Source organism: Brienomyrus brachyistius, chromosome 3, assembly GCF_023856365.1.
Source record: "Brienomyrus brachyistius isolate T26 chromosome 3, BBRACH_0.4, whole genome shotgun sequence".
NCBI lineage: Eukaryota > Metazoa > Chordata > Actinopteri > Osteoglossiformes > Mormyridae > Brienomyrus > Brienomyrus brachyistius.
Genome location: NC_064535.1, coordinates 26,465,580 through 26,481,395, shown reverse-complemented (window position 1 = coordinate 26,481,395; position 15,816 = coordinate 26,465,580). Strand labels below are relative to the sequence as shown.

General features: G+C 45.3%; 1 protein-coding gene across 1 annotated transcript in view; it reads right to left on the bottom strand.

The window, feature by feature from the left end:
• The window catches only part of LOC125738710 (neuron navigator 3-like), a 191,789-nt gene that overhangs the window by 152,191 nt on the left and 23,782 nt on the right, over positions 1-15,816 (bottom strand). The window lies entirely within an intron of this gene.

Sequence of the window (15,816 nt, the reverse complement as noted above, 5' to 3'; positions counted from 1 at the left end):
ACAGATGGCTATCTATGGGAATGAGGGGGGGGGTCGAATGTATTTCATTTTCTGTCACAACCATTGGCTCACACGTGATTCTCACTGCAGCCAGGGAGTGAAATACTTAGACGCACACGACTGTATCAGTGCAATCCCAGCGCAGACACACAAAGGTCATGAATATTACATGGATGCTGATAATCGTCTGTGATGCCAGCTTCATTGTCCCCCCCCCTCCCCCCCCCCCATATGAGGGTTTATCTGCACCACGGGTATTCTCAACAGAGCAAACTAGCACCATGACGTACAAGAAGCATGTGTCAGGTATGATTGTTGGTGTCAGGAACAGGGGCAGTCTTCATGTTTTCTTTTAGCGAGCTGTCAGTTAGAAGGAGGATGCTAAGATACCGCGGTAAAGGTTACGCCCGAAGGACAACACTGATGGGTGAAAACGAGAGAAGTAGGACGAGCACGGGGGGCAGTCAGTAGAAGAAGAAGGATTAGTTTGTTCTGAATGTCTCTCAGTATTCAACATGTGCATGAGGCTTTCAAGACTGACTGAGAAAATATGCAGCATTGACAAAACATGGCGGTGTGGGCATGCACAGTGCAAACACTGGTGTAGCCCCTTAAGTGATGCAATACAGCAACCATGCTTGGGCAGCATTTCCAACACGAGCCCTGACCCCATGGACTAAAGCTGCCAGATCATCCTCTGCAGCGACCAAGCGCGCTCCTCAGGACGCTGGGCTAAGCGTCATCGAAACCAGCACCAGATGCAGGCCCGCGGAGCTGCCGGCCCTGGAGACTGTAAAACTGGTGAAGCTGGTTCTGCTTCAGGGACGGCCCACGTTACTCATGTCACTGTCAGATGTTCTCGCGACTGACACTGTTTCCAGACAAGAAATTGTTGTCAGCTACCTGAGAATTCCGGAAAAAAAATTTCTCTGCCCTTGACCTTTATAAGAAAAACAACTCAATTTATTACCAGTATAAAACTAAAGGAAAAAAAGGAACAATGCCAAGGTAATAAGGTAATACATATACACACACATGCACACATGGACATATTGCATCGGTACAAGTTATTAATATGCATTAACTGTACAGTATATGAATATATTAGCATAAATGTATTAAGTATCCATCAAAATTACAGTCAGATTTTGCCGTATATTTACATTCTGACAAAATGTACCCCAATCTTCTGCCCTGTTAAATCTGGGATATGCTCCAGGCCCCCACAGTCCTGGCCAAGATAAATGGTTATAAGACAGATGGATGGATGGATGGATGGATGGATGGATGGATGGATGGATGGATGGATGGATGGATGGATCAATTTCTTCAGTCACTCTCAGGCACTTAATATCCAACAGGAGAAAATAAGAAATATCACAATTTTATTTCCATTATCATTACTTGATAATAAAAGAAAAGACTTCAGAAAGCCAGATTTAATTAAAATTCAATAGTGAGACCTTTACAAGCCACAATAAATCACGTGACATTCAACAACAAACTATAAAAAAATTACCTTTTAATTTCACGACAGTGACATTTCTTCAACCCAGCTAGAAACCCTACTGACATTCATTGACCAAAAGGGTTTTGCCCCAAAAAACATCACCATTTATTAGATTAGCATATATATATAGTTTAAAAGGATATTCAGGTTTGAAATTCATTTTCTTGCTTCAAGATTATGCAGGTGCTTGTGGTGCTATCATCTACCACGTAATCAAATAATTAACATAAAATTACTCATAAACATTGCTGCTCCTCGTACACTAAAAACCAGTTCAAATTCTTCAGCTATAAACATTTTTAAAGCAGGCAAATTCCACATACAACCTCTGTCAGCTATATTTAACAGTTTTAAGTAAGCAAAAATTATAATTCAACAGGACAGGACGATTAAATTGTGCTGGTCGATTATAAGGCTATTAAATAAAGTGCAGGTGTGATGTAATCATCACATGAGTATGACATCATCCTTCAAGGAAAGCTTCTGTTAAACACATATTACGGACGTCCTGTGTATCACAGCAGGTGAACGATAAAAGTTTAAGGGTCTTTTGACCCTTCAGTCGTCCACCCGTGTCAGGTAATATGGGTTATGCAAGGCATCCACAGGCAGTTCCAGCACCAACAGTCTACTATGCTATACTGAGATACGGGGAGAGTTAGTTGCCATGGTGAGCAATCTGAGCAGAAACAACAGAATAAGAGAATGAGTCATGGAGAGTCAAATTGATAGGCAACATGTCAGTCACAGAGTAGCGAGAAAAAAAATGACTTAATGATGAGAAGCCCGGCCGTTTGTCTGTGCGTGTATTCTGAATGCTAGCGCAGATGAAAACATGAAAATAACAGGCAATCTTAGATCCACCGTCACATTCACTGCCGTTTGACATCACCGTCTTCACCAAGCTGCACCGCCCATTGCCCAATAAAGTCAAATTATCCACAAGATGCCGGAAAACCGGTCTGGCACATCTACCTTTAACTCTTTACACAACGTCATATTTACGTATTCATTGTTTAATCTTCAGTATTCTTAGAGGCAGAGGTACCACAAGAGGTTTTGGACCCCATGAAAGTATATCATATTTAGGCCCCCAACCCAGACCAATCCAATTATGCTACAAATTATTTAGCCCTATATCGTGCCCCTGATTAGAGGTATGTAAGTGTTTTTAGACTTGGGAATGTAGAATTTACTTTTCAGGATCACCTGAAGGAAGAAAATAGTTACCGAAATGAAAACACAAAGTCTCCATAGAGAGTACAAGTATAGCCTGACCTGAATCTAGGTGAATCACTTTCTATTTTTCATGACAATATTAAATTGATTTTTTTTCCCTCGCGAGACATTTAAAGCTGCAGACACAGCAGCAGCAGCTAGACAAAGGCCATGGGAAATACTGCTGAACTAGGTTTTGACCTGAGCGGCCAATGATGTTCCCTTGTTTTGTATAGAGCCATAAATGCCATTTCTACATGCTGTTAATGAAGGCTCAAATGGATGCCCGATGACATCATCCTGCTGGAAACGACCTGGGCATCCCCGTTGTCGTGGTAACTGCCTGCAGAGCAGATGCACACCATTAATGAGCGCCGCTACCCACTGCAATATTCGTATTGGGCAATCAGCTGGCTGAGGGAAACACTCTTATAAGACACCTGGCCAGAGATGAAACTAAACACAGCTTTATTTTTTTACTTTTGCATATTAAGGAACTTTATTTTGACATCTGTATCACTTTTTGTTCCTTACTAGGGGGGCTTGATAGGAGCACAGGGATTTACGGTAATGGTTGCACATGTTTTGCAATTATGAAAGTGCCAGCATTGCCAACAATCCCTTACCCCCAACCACCCCAGCTATTCTTGGCTTAAACTGTCAGGACACAAAAAAAGGAATTCTGTGTTCAATTCTGGACAATAAAACCATGGCCCTGCTGAGTATTGGTATCACACTGTGGCACCCTGGCCCCTTCTGGGTTACAGGGTGATGTCAGTACTCAGGTGCTAGAAAACCATTGTCTGTTGTTCTGTCATTGACCCGTCCAACCATCATTAACTGAAGAGCAGAACTCCAAAGTCCACGCGGCCCATGGGATCGGTGTTCAAGAAAACATCCATGGAGTTTTGCAAATTTAACAAAAGTTGTTTGTTGCATTACATAAGGACTGAGTGAATTTTGGTTCCTGATCCTGAAACATATGACGAGGAAGCCTAACTTCGGGTGTTTGGTGGTCTCATCTCAAAAACAACAAAAAATGGACTGAGTTTTCGAAACTTGCTCTTCAATTCTCCAACCAATTACCCAGCAGAAGTTAAGAAGACCAGCTGTTCGGTTTAATTCTGTTCTTTCCTCAAATGCAGCTGTCAAAAACTAAAATAAGTACAGGATCATCCTGTCTCCACTGACAGCATAAACCCTACCTGTAAAATTGGCTTTTCATTTATCTCAGTAACAACAGTGCTATGAATCACATTCATCTTACGTTTTTGGGCTGTTGTGGATCTAAATGAGTCCCTCCTGTCTCCGCAGCACGGAATTGACGCTGCGTAATCTTGTAATATCACAGGACTAGGACAGGTTCTTCGAATGAGCATGACACTAAGGAATAAAGAGACAGCTGGAAATGCCTGGTGTGATGTAGAGCCGCTAAGGTGCTGTGAAATCTCAATTCCTAAGCATGAACGTTTAACAGGCAAAGGGGTGCTGATCCAGAAGTCACTAATCCCCCCTCTACCCCCCCTTCTCACAGCCAGCAACATACGCGCTACTCAACGGCTGTGCAAAAGCGGGGTCAAAGGTGACATGGGGAGCATGTTCCTCCAGTCGGACAACATTCACGTCAAGGTTTTTCAACTGACATGTCCATCAGAATAAAATCGTAAACATGTGGCTCTGTGGGCTGGAACTCTATACGCGCGATTGTGTGATGGGAAGGTCGCCAGTTCAAATCCCATAGCTGGCAGAGTGATGTCACCATTGGGTCCTTGAGCATTTAAGCCCAGTTGCTCCAGGGACACTGCCTGACCCTCTTCTCTGACCTTCAATTGTACATCACTTTAGACCGGGGGTTCCCAAAGTGGGGGTCACGAGATGACCCAATACGTTTATAAAATTTTAAAAACATGAAAAAAAAATTCCATTTCCACAGTAACCGCAACAGGTCGATTGAGATAATGCTACCAAGAGAAACCCATCTAAATTAACTGAGGAGACCCCCCCACCCCCAGTCATGGGCTAAAAAGTTTGGGAACATATGCTTTAGACCAGTGTTTCCCAGTCTGGTCCTCAGGGACCCCAAGTCAAAATGTCTGACAGGAAGCTCAGAGGGAGCAAAAATGTGGAGCGGCTGGGGGTCTCCAAGGACCAGGTTGGGTAACACAGCTTTTATCAAAAGTGCTCTCTAAATAAACGTAAACGCCGTCCTTATTTCCAAAGGTGAGCACATACATAACCAAGGGAGACTGATGTCTTCAGTCTGAGCTCACTATTTAAACAGCCCAGCCCGAAAGCCTGAACCACCCAATTTTTAAATACAAAAAGGACATTCTGATGTTTATTAAGAGGGGAAACTCATTTACACCCGTCTGTGTTGTGCCAAGCGATCCTCCTTAGACCTTAAAGAGGGTCTCAGAGGCATCGTCGCCCATGACGCCGCTGTTCCATGAAGGAAGCGAAGGAACGATTGAATTCACATTTCCCTTTAGCTCATGCTATGATCAAAGAACCGTCATGTCTGATAAAAAACTACAGGCCGCGCGGGGAAAGAATGGCCACATAAACACATAAACAAGGATAAAAATCTTAAAGTTAACGTTAAATAAGTCACTTCAAATAAAAACTAATATTAAAAGAATAATGTCATAGCAGATGGAATCAATAAGAACGTTTTTTTGCGGTACAAGTCCTTATAAACTAGCATATAAGGCCATTCTAAATATATCTTTTGCTATTAAAATCTACAGCCATCACTGGATTTCAGGGCGATGTTGGAATAAATGGAACTGAAAGCTGTATTTTTTAGTCATTCATGCTCATTTTGGTTTTCCTGGGTCAGAGAAATGGTGGCAGAAAAGAAATATCACCAGCTGGGCACTTTATATTCCTCACCATCCCAGACTGGAGGCGGGACTGAGCGCAAAGCTGAAACCCCCATGGATTTATGGAGTCTGCTACATCGGTCAGAGATCCACGATCACCCTGGCCTTCAAACCCACTGTCAGCCACGTATACAGGCCTGGACAACTCCTAGAGGACAGTGGGTCAGCGGAGGAGAGGCTGACTGACTGTGATGAACCACCCCGGAGACCAGAGCATTGCTGCCTTCGGACACATAGACCTTCACAGGAGATCTACTGGTCTTCAGGACTGCAGGATCACAGGAACGAGCTTCATGCAGCTCCGTGCAAAGTACTCCTGACACCAGCTCATTAAATCCCTGTTGCTGCCGGATAATTCTGTCTCTTCCCACCTCAAACGCAGCACGGGCTACGAAGGGCGTAAGGTGAGAGGTGATCGATGCTTGTGGTTTAATACGCACAACAGAAAACCTCTTCCTGTTTTACATCGAGCATCGCGCTCGAAGAAATAATTTTGCGCATCAGTGCGATTCTGAACGTCGTTCGGAATTGGACGAAAAGGATTTCAGTATGGTTTTGTGTTTTCCTTATGCAACAAAATGGCAGACAGAAATGGGTAACAGAGTCCATCAGTACTTTTAAACAAACTAGGAAAGAAGAAACGTTTCGAGAAATATCCCCTACCGCTCACATCCGGCTCGGCATAGTCCTTCAGCAGAAACACATCCATCTGATATCGACCCCTAGCAGCCACACCAACAAAGCAGTCATGCAGAAACAGCTAGTTCTTGGATAACAGGAAACGGCAGCATTGCTGGTGTCTCCTACGGCAAGTTCCAGATGAAGGCCTGTCTGGAAAACCTTCTTGGCATTTCAAGAGGCCTTATTCCCAGGCCCAAATCCCCAAGGCATCCCCAACGAAGTCATTTCAGAGCAGGGACAAGGCGTGGATAAAATCATTCCAGGACAGCCTCTCATCTGTGCCTTCCATTCCCACATGAAACCTCCGAGGCATCCCTCCCCCCCCCAACCCTACTCGACCCCAACCCCCCAGCGCATGCAGAAGAAAGTGAGAAGGTGCCTCCCCCCAGGAAGAAGATTGCATTGCACTGATTAAATTTTAATGGTTGCTTTTGGAAGAATAATGAACAGACCAATCCCAGGGGGTCGTGGAGGCGGAGTCTTCGCACTACAGACATACGCCCGTGCACACAGTTGCTTGCATTCCAGCTCACGTGCACCTTAAACATCTACGCCTGCTTCTGAATGCTGGCAGACCGGGCAAGCTGAGAGTGTGTCCCATGCCAGGGGGACATGGGAGAACCTTGAAGAATTGGCAGCTCCATCGAAACGCCGCATGACTGAGCTCAAATACTGCCTGCCCTGGGTCTGAAAGAGCCTCCCTTTTATAGGCATAAATAAATAAGCAAAATGAGGCAGGGAGGCACCGTGTCAGCCATCTGTACTTCCTGTCAGCAGCATTGATTGTCCCATAAATCAACGCAAAGCGGTCCAGGTGTTTGCTATGCACATATATTAATCCGGATGCAGTATCTCATGTACAGCCAGAACCACCTCGCAATCGATGCATTGGAGCTGACCTCCAACACTGCTAACAGTGCTGCGCTTCAGTGCAAGGAAAAAAAATCTTACATTGGAATTCAGACATTTCTGGGTTGTATTCTTGCTTACATTCTACCTTGACATGGTGCTCTCTCTCTTTGGTGATAAACCCCCCCCCCCCCCCAAACACTGTTTTCCAGCCCCACCGAATCAAAAGCTTGCTAAATCATCAGCTCCTGTTGCATGGATTTCCTTTCTTAATTCCAATTAATCCTGCTTAGGCACACACATTTCTTCTGTGTTTGCTTTTAAAAGGTCATGTGCAAAGGCTGAAGATGGCAAACAGCCTCCATTAGACATAGCCGGAACTAAGGGAGTCCTGCTTCCTTAATGAGGTAGTGCACGTTAAAATATCTGAGCTGGAGCCAGGAGCCATATTTATGATCAGCGTTTGGTCGCTGGGGAGGAAGCATAGTCATACTGTCGTTGGATGACGCACGGAGACGATGATGAGGAAGGGGACGACCAATTCAATTACGGCATGGGATTTTTACTTCAGCTATTTATCATTCCATCGTGGCACCTAAATTCTAGTGACCATCACAGCACTTGATAAGAGGGGGAGGGCTTTCTCATCCAGTGGGATGCAATTAATGGCTTTTCAAGTCATCTGTCCGACACCAGCTGCAGACACGTCTACGCAATCGGACCACGCGAGAGTCCTGGGGAAACTCGGTGGGGACACGGCTGAACACAAACGCGCTGAGGATTTATGCGAGCATAAAACAAGCCAGAGAAGTTTTGTTAACCTTTCCAGATGTTTGGCTTCCGCCGGGGATTAATACGTAGCTGAGGCGGATGGTAATTGGCAGGTGGATGCGGGAACGTGCGCTGGCGGGGGGACGCGGGCAGAACCGGAACGTTCCCCACAGAGCGGAGGGTAGGTGAACTTGCCCACAGGGGGGGAGGTCATCTTTCAGTTAATGTATTACGCCATTCACACAGAGCGCTACCCTAAAAAAAACCTCCATCTTCTGGCCAGGGATCAGCTATTCGGTTGAGGGGGGGGAATGAACAGGCATAATTTTCATTTACGTTTTAACAACTTGCTAATGGACAACTGGTATTGCCCGCATGATCCGAGAGATGAAAAGGTGTCATTGGTCTGTTTATTATTTTTCTACAACATAAATAACTTGTGGCAGCGAGCCTGTAGAGCTTTTAATTACAGCTGGACTTCCTCTCGTAAAACCAGTAGCCGAACTGTGGATCGCGTCCAAAGAGAAGCAGACTGAAGGAATGTTTCCCCAACCGGAGTGCAGGTAAAAGCACCACGGAAAGAGCCAGAAGGCTAAAATAACGATGGACTGGATCAGGATAGATTTGTAGGCTCCCCTTTGGAAAGCTGCTCCCTTAGCATCTGCGACACTTGCAGCAGGTTCGACTTAATTTACGCATACTTTACACACACATTCTACTTAAGTTACTCATACATTACACACCGAAACACACAGAAAAGTGCAGCCGACAGCTCACCCACCACAAGCATCCTTTTGTATGTATGTATGTATGCATGTATAACCATGACCAAAGAGTGGCTTCCCTGGAGAATGCAGATTCGGGGTTCCCTTGTACTGCTCCCCTGCTCACAATATCGTCCCAGATGTATTCCACGAAGACGAAACGTAGAAAATGAGACCCAAACCGTTTCCAGAAGGAGCGGCTAAAATGGTCCCTGCCATGTTCGGCACATTTCCCTTGTGATGAGATACAACCGCGAGCGGCGGCAAAACTACGGAAATGCGGAGGCTGCTTGACAAGCCACGCTACCCAAAGGAATTATGGGTAATCAAAGGGAGGAGCGAGGTCATGATAGGGTCGAGGGGCCGGGGCTCTATTTAAGATCTTATTTTACATCAAGTGATCCATGTTATGGCCTCATTGACACCGACACGGTCAACACATTAACGATCGTGTGCCGAGCAGATAGGATTGCTTGTTTAGGCACTGTAAACTGGCTGGGGACTCGAGGGTTAACACGTCGCGAGACATGCAGTTATGACCTCGTGCAGATCTGCGAAGCAATCATGCGGATGGCTCCGCCGTAAACCACAGCCGGCCGGGATAGGTGGGGGAAGGCTAGTGGGGGGAGGCCAGTGCCCCCACACTCACTTCAGAGGGTGTCAGGCCGAGTGGCGCATTAATTAACGCTCCGATGTGGAATATGCATGAGGGAAGCTGTGATTTTTAACGCTCTGCTAGTCCATGAACTATTCTTGGGTAACTAACATTTTCACGGCATCTGCGTAGCTGCCACTGCGAAAACCCCGTATTATTCACGCCTGTGAGGTTGTCCGACGTGCACTGGACTGCGGGTCTTGAAGTGATGGGTGAGCATTTAGCTAAGTGATGTCTGTTCATTCTGATGGATGCGGCCCAGTGCACAAAAAGTAAAGAAAAATCTTTGTGTATTGCATGGGGAAAAAAAAATCGTTTTAGAAAACACGCCTTCCCTCTCAGCGTACTTACCAGTAGATTAAACAAGTTTATAAATATTAATTCAACAAGCATTGTTTGCTAAATAAATGGTCACCGCAAGCTACATTACAGCAAAAGCAGTCAATTTTGCAGTTCTTTGCCCAGCAAACGATAACATCAGGCCTTGGCAATAGGGCATTACATTAGATACTAGATATAATTACCAGCTATTTCAAAAATCTGTCAGGCTACTACATTATTTATAGCAAAATATGCTTAATATCCGCACTCCCCAACATAACAGCAAAATAATATTAAGAGAGTGAAACTGAAAAGTATTAAATCCATGCATGTCTCTATGGAAGAAGTATCTTACTGTTTCATGTCATAAATCCCGATCAATTAACAATCTTCCTTATTGCCTCAAGATTCAACCAATGGCCTGTAAGCCCTTTATTTTCACCCTGCAACATCAACGCACATCAAGAAGTAGCAGTGATACATCAAAGTGTCCTCTTCTGCAGCTTACCAACTCACGGCCTGGGAGTCTGAGGTTCCCAGAGGCTTGCGAGGACGAAGGGAGCCGACGTCACGATGAGTGATGCTCTAACACACTCAGAGGAGCCGTTTAGCTGTCATTCTGAATGACAAGACGATCTTGTTACTCCTACGCCTTCCTATTCCTGTCCCATCTTATGGTCATAAATGACAGGCAGGTTCCCAGTAATCAATACTGCACCAGATATCAACACATTTAATTTCAGTAGTTTCCTTTTTGGGGGGTCTTACAAATGAAATAAGAAAAAAAAATGTGTTAACTTTAATAGATGAGCAATCAAGCACGAAGTGGGAACACTTGCAGAATTTGCCGGCAAACAGAAAGAGATCTGAGGTAAATAAGGTAAAAGGTAAAAGAGAGGGGGGAAAAGACATAATTAGCTCAACAGCTGACTGGGGTGTGAAAAGCAAGCTAACCATTTATTTCTCTGGAGGCACGAGGACAAAATTTATAATACAAGGATGCAGCTACAGAAGGAGCAATGGTGGAGCTTTTCTGGCGAGGGAATTCACAAGAGGTGCACAACGAAAAGCAATTTAATTAAATTGCCATACAGACTCACAGGCCAGTATCACACGAGGGAGAAATTCCTGCATGAGATATGAAAAGTCCAGGGCCTCTTATAACGTTAAAGGCAGAACACACCAAACAAATCGAAAGCACAGATTAATCTAAGGAACAATGGATTTTTTTATTTTACATTCTTTTTTTTTTATTATTGTCCCATTCCCAAAACCCCTAGACTAGGAACCTGCAATGTCCATCATTTCTCACCCAGATCCAGTTCCATTGCCTCTGCTACCCTCACAATCAGTTAAGTTTCCTTTTACTTTCAGTAGCGACCGAAAGATTTAATTAACCTTAGAAAATGTGACAGGGCTTCATGGCGATGCAGGCTGTGCGACGCACACACTTGTGGGGGAGGGGGGGCCTCGCCATAACAGAATCATGGGAAATGCGATGGGAGGGACAGTAACTCCAGATCAGGAATAGCAGGAGCCCAATGCCCAGTCAGGGCTTCTTATGGGGGGAGGGCAGTGCAGGGTGAGGCAGGAGAAACGTTCAGGGAGAAAGTCGATGTCAAAGACAGCAGAGTACGTTGGTATTTCACTATTAGCTCTGAACTGAACTGCTTTGCTTCTCACTTTGGTGTCTCTTGGTCCAGGTTCCCCTCTTCTCCATAATCTACCTACATAGGCCTATGAAGTGCAGACAGTAATATCAGTTCAATGAGTTCAATGAGAACGTACATAAGTACGCAAGATTTCCACTCAGCCGCATATGTACTCAAACCACAGTGCCCAGGCCTATTATCTTCCAGCTTCCTGTCAGCGTGCCTGCAAGAACAGCATAATCGAAAAACACTTCATACTATTAAAAAGAACCATCCAGCTCAAAGAGGTCATGCAGTTCCATTCTTAGAACCAGTCATAGACTTTCCACAATTAAACATCCACACAGAAGGACGTTAATCAGTCCAAAAAAAAAGTACGGTGTGTCCATGTTGCTACAAGAGCATGTGACATCACAGCATAAAAAGACTTCAAGCACTGGGTGAAATCCAAGCTTCAGGTCAAGTCATTTCAAATTTCCATGGAAGTGATCATGTAGTCATGTCTAGACGCAGACAGGAAATCCACAGGATGAGTAATGACCTTATTAGGTACCTTGTGAGAAGGACATTTGCGTTGATCAACACCATTGCCTGAGTGTTAGCGACTGCGCTAAAGAATTGCCCATTCATTCCACAGAAGGTCCTACTGATTAGAGGAAGAGCCACAAAAACATGACCTCCTTGTTACTTAACACACACCCAGCAGCTTGAGAGTCTTATTTGGTCAAAGAGAAAGATTAACTAGGCTGTACTTGCCAGATTCAATGTGAGTCTGTGAGTAGGCGGCCCAACACTTGTAGGTCTCTCCACAAAGGGCGTTTCATTACACTTAATCAGAAGAAACAGTGACACCACAGTCACACAGCCTCAAAAACCAATCTGGAAACAAATCCGTGACCGGATAAACAAACAGACACGACTGATGGAGAAGAGGAAAGGAAGAGGAAACGTCTGCGGCGATTCAAGATAACTACAGAGTCATGTAGATCTGGCCTACAAGCTGTATCTCAGCGTGGTCCAAGTCCAGAATAAAATGAAGCAACTTGGCTTCACTATATGCACTCAGGAGCGCTCTATTAACTATAGGGAACAACCTCAAACCTCAAAGTGCCGTCGTGTGTAACCGGCCCTGAACTCAGAGCACAATGAAATTTACAGCAACACTTTTCCATAATAATACGATAATACGTTAACTGGAGACCGATAATGGCATTGGTTTGTCAGAACCTTCCTGTGGCTGGCCAGCCTACTTCACAGGGTCAAGATCCCGCATCTTCCACATTTTAATCCCCATTAAAGCTCCTCGCTTTCAGTGCGTGGGATTAAGCAGGGCGCCGGACTTTTCTTCACAAATTAAACTTCCCTGTCGACCCCATTTATCCCACGCGCACCCCCAGGGCCTCGCTCTACCTCTCTGGTCTAGAACCCGAGCCAGGGAACGAGCCCGCTAATCGAAACTAAGCCGTCCGTCAGGCTCGGCAGGGCATCTGCGCCCAGCCAAGAGCAAGGGCAACCGGGGGTTAGGCTGACCACACAAATGCATCATGCTCAAAATCGTGGAGGAAAAAAAATGGAAGGTTTCGCTTCATGTTTCCGTTACCGTAGTAATGGCAAACACTAGAATGCTTCTGTGATGAAAACCCAGGAGTAGAAGTAATGAAATAAACAAAAAGAGTTGGAATCTGAGTAATTTGGGCATTTGGCACATTTTCCTGAGATGTTTGAAGGTGCTGAGCATTGCTCTCGTCTCAGTGATGACAGCGGAAAAAGAACGACTGATTCAGCAGCCCAGCTTATAGGATCCTAACTTTCTATCATTCTGTGATCTAATGAATACTCTCATACACTTGCCAGGGGGGCCACTAGTAATTTTAGACCCCAGGAAAGCATACCATACTGGGTCCCCAAACGACCAATTCAGTTATATTCCAACTTTTTAGGTCCCCAGTCACTTAGGGCCCCCGGAATGATCTGAACCCCCCACCCCCCTTCCATTACAATACCCCGATCAGTCGCACCAGTACTACAGACAACGGGTTTGTCAGTTCAGCTGAAAATATGCAGAATGCAGAGCGAGTGAAGTCTTACACGGAAGCGCGCTGAACAGAGATGCATTTTATATTTTCCCTAAGTTCAGTCTGTTTACACTGCTTTAACCACTGAGTTCAGCAGCCAGTAATGGAGACTGTGATTATGACAATTTGACAGCTTCACAACCTCCGGTGTATCTGAAGTGCACATTAATGTCACTCGATATTTTGTCTGAATTCATTTCCGTGCACAAATGATGAAGTGCGCAACTTGTCAATTACTCCTGTTTTATCTCGGTGTACCTATGCAGGTTCGCGGCAAACATAAGTCCAGGTCAATGCAGCTGATTTGCATTATTGCTTAATTATATTAGCAAATAATTTGAAATACGCATGAAAGGGGTTGGAGTAGGTCTCCACTGACAGGTTATTTAGGAGCAACATATAAATGTAAGCTTTAGAGAGGCTGTGTATTTATATGCAAATGAGACACTGGTCCATTAGATGGTCTTCCTGGTATTTTCCTGGTTGAGACCAGTATGACACTGCTGAAATCTCATAACTCTTCAGCTGCGCCTTCTTGCTTGCCTCAGGTTCGTCCAGACAGGACGTCCTAACAGTGTAGGCTCAGGGTCTTTCGCCAACAGCTGCCGTTAATTTCCACTGACGGAACGTGCATTAAAAAGGAGTCCAAGTGACACTGGACCTCAGCCACGTGACAGTGAAAGAATTTCACTCAGCTGCTCTCGATGGCAGGTTGAGTGACTGAAGAGCTGTCCAGCTGTGCTCTTAACCAGCTGTGAGGGGATTCTGGCCACCCTGAGGTTCACCCTGGAGCGGGGAAGCTCCTGCTTCCACATAACTCAAGCATACGTGTCCAGTGTGGATCTGCAGTCACATTTACACAAACCAGTCAACCAGGATAAACAAATTTTTATGCCACTTACAGTGTAATAGGTTCAATATACTCTGCATTCATGTCCTTAATCACCCTGATCAACTGCCCCCCTCGCTCGCTGTTGGGAGGGGGGCAGTTTCGGCCTTCACTTCTTTGTTCCAAGGGAGATTTAGGAATTCAGTTCCCCACGATAATAAGCACACGCAAAACACAATTACCCTCCAGTGTGATGGAAACATCACTCACTGCCTGGCCTGAAATACCATCATTTAGTTGGCATTCAGCTCACTTACTTGAACCCTTAGCAGTTATAATTTGGACACATGGAGGGGGGGGATAAGAAAATAACACTACAGCTGAATGGAGAGAGAGAGAGGTGAAGTCAAATGGTCACCTGTTGGTATTACTCAAATCAGCAGCCTCTCAGGCCCCGAGTCTTAGGCTTCTATACTGTGGACTGATATTGCAGGGAAACAGCTAGAAATGGATGAAGTGATACTACTGATATCAATCTGAAGGGGGAGGCAGAGACGATAAGCGACATGCCAGCTGTAATCAGCCCGAATCCCCATCTGCGAGCCCTGGGGGTACGTCACGTACCGGCGCCAGAGCCGGATCGCCTCCATAACCTCCAGGTCCCCGTCAGCGACGCGCGTCAGCACACTGTCCTTGTGCGTGTGACCTCCACAGTCCCGGCTTCTCGCTTGGAGATCGCCAGGGAAAATCAGAGTGGAGAACCTCCCATTACTTGCCCCCTCCCTGCCACATCGACGCCATTCACGAGATATGGTGACGTTAGGTACATCTGTCAGGAGCCATTATTATTTCCTCATTTGATGGGTAATAAAAATGAGCACATCAACAGAAACCATATAAATTTCAGGAATATTATCCACTCAGAGCTGGGGGACTGTAGGGGAACTCCGATGAAATAAATAATGATGAACCCATTCACCAGAACAGCCCGCCTTATCCAAAAGACAATGATTATATAATAGCTAATATAGTGTACCTTTAGCAGGGTACTGTATCATGTCAGCTAGTGTTTACAAGCTCAGGCACTGCAAAAATTCCAGCCATATCCAATATGAAAAAAAAATGTACAAATGACTTCCATCTCCGAAGAGTTTCAGTTGGATGTGCTTCTCTTCGGAATCGTGAGAAAAAGTCACCCTGCAGCTTGACGGTCTTCCCGGCCGAGGGTGTGAAGTGACATTGCAGATTCTGGGCTTTGTCTTCTCACGCGAGATTATGGGGGGGGGGGGCAGGCATGCTCTGTGACATCCAGCGTAAGTGACAGGGGCACAGAGCCCCCACAGGTACCGGGAGCAGGCAGACTCTGGGAGAGGAACCAGACGACAACAAACTCGTTTCATCTCCACTACGCGGTGCTAAGTGGGGAAAACAGGACGGTCCGACTGGCATACGAGCGGACATGAAAAATAAACAGACGGCCACAATCATACGCAATTATCCCCGCTTATGACACCATTCTCACCAGACTTTGTATCATACCATTAAACTCTTAAGATTCTGAAGTTTCTACCATGAAGACACATCTGACGGAATATAAACCACATAGATT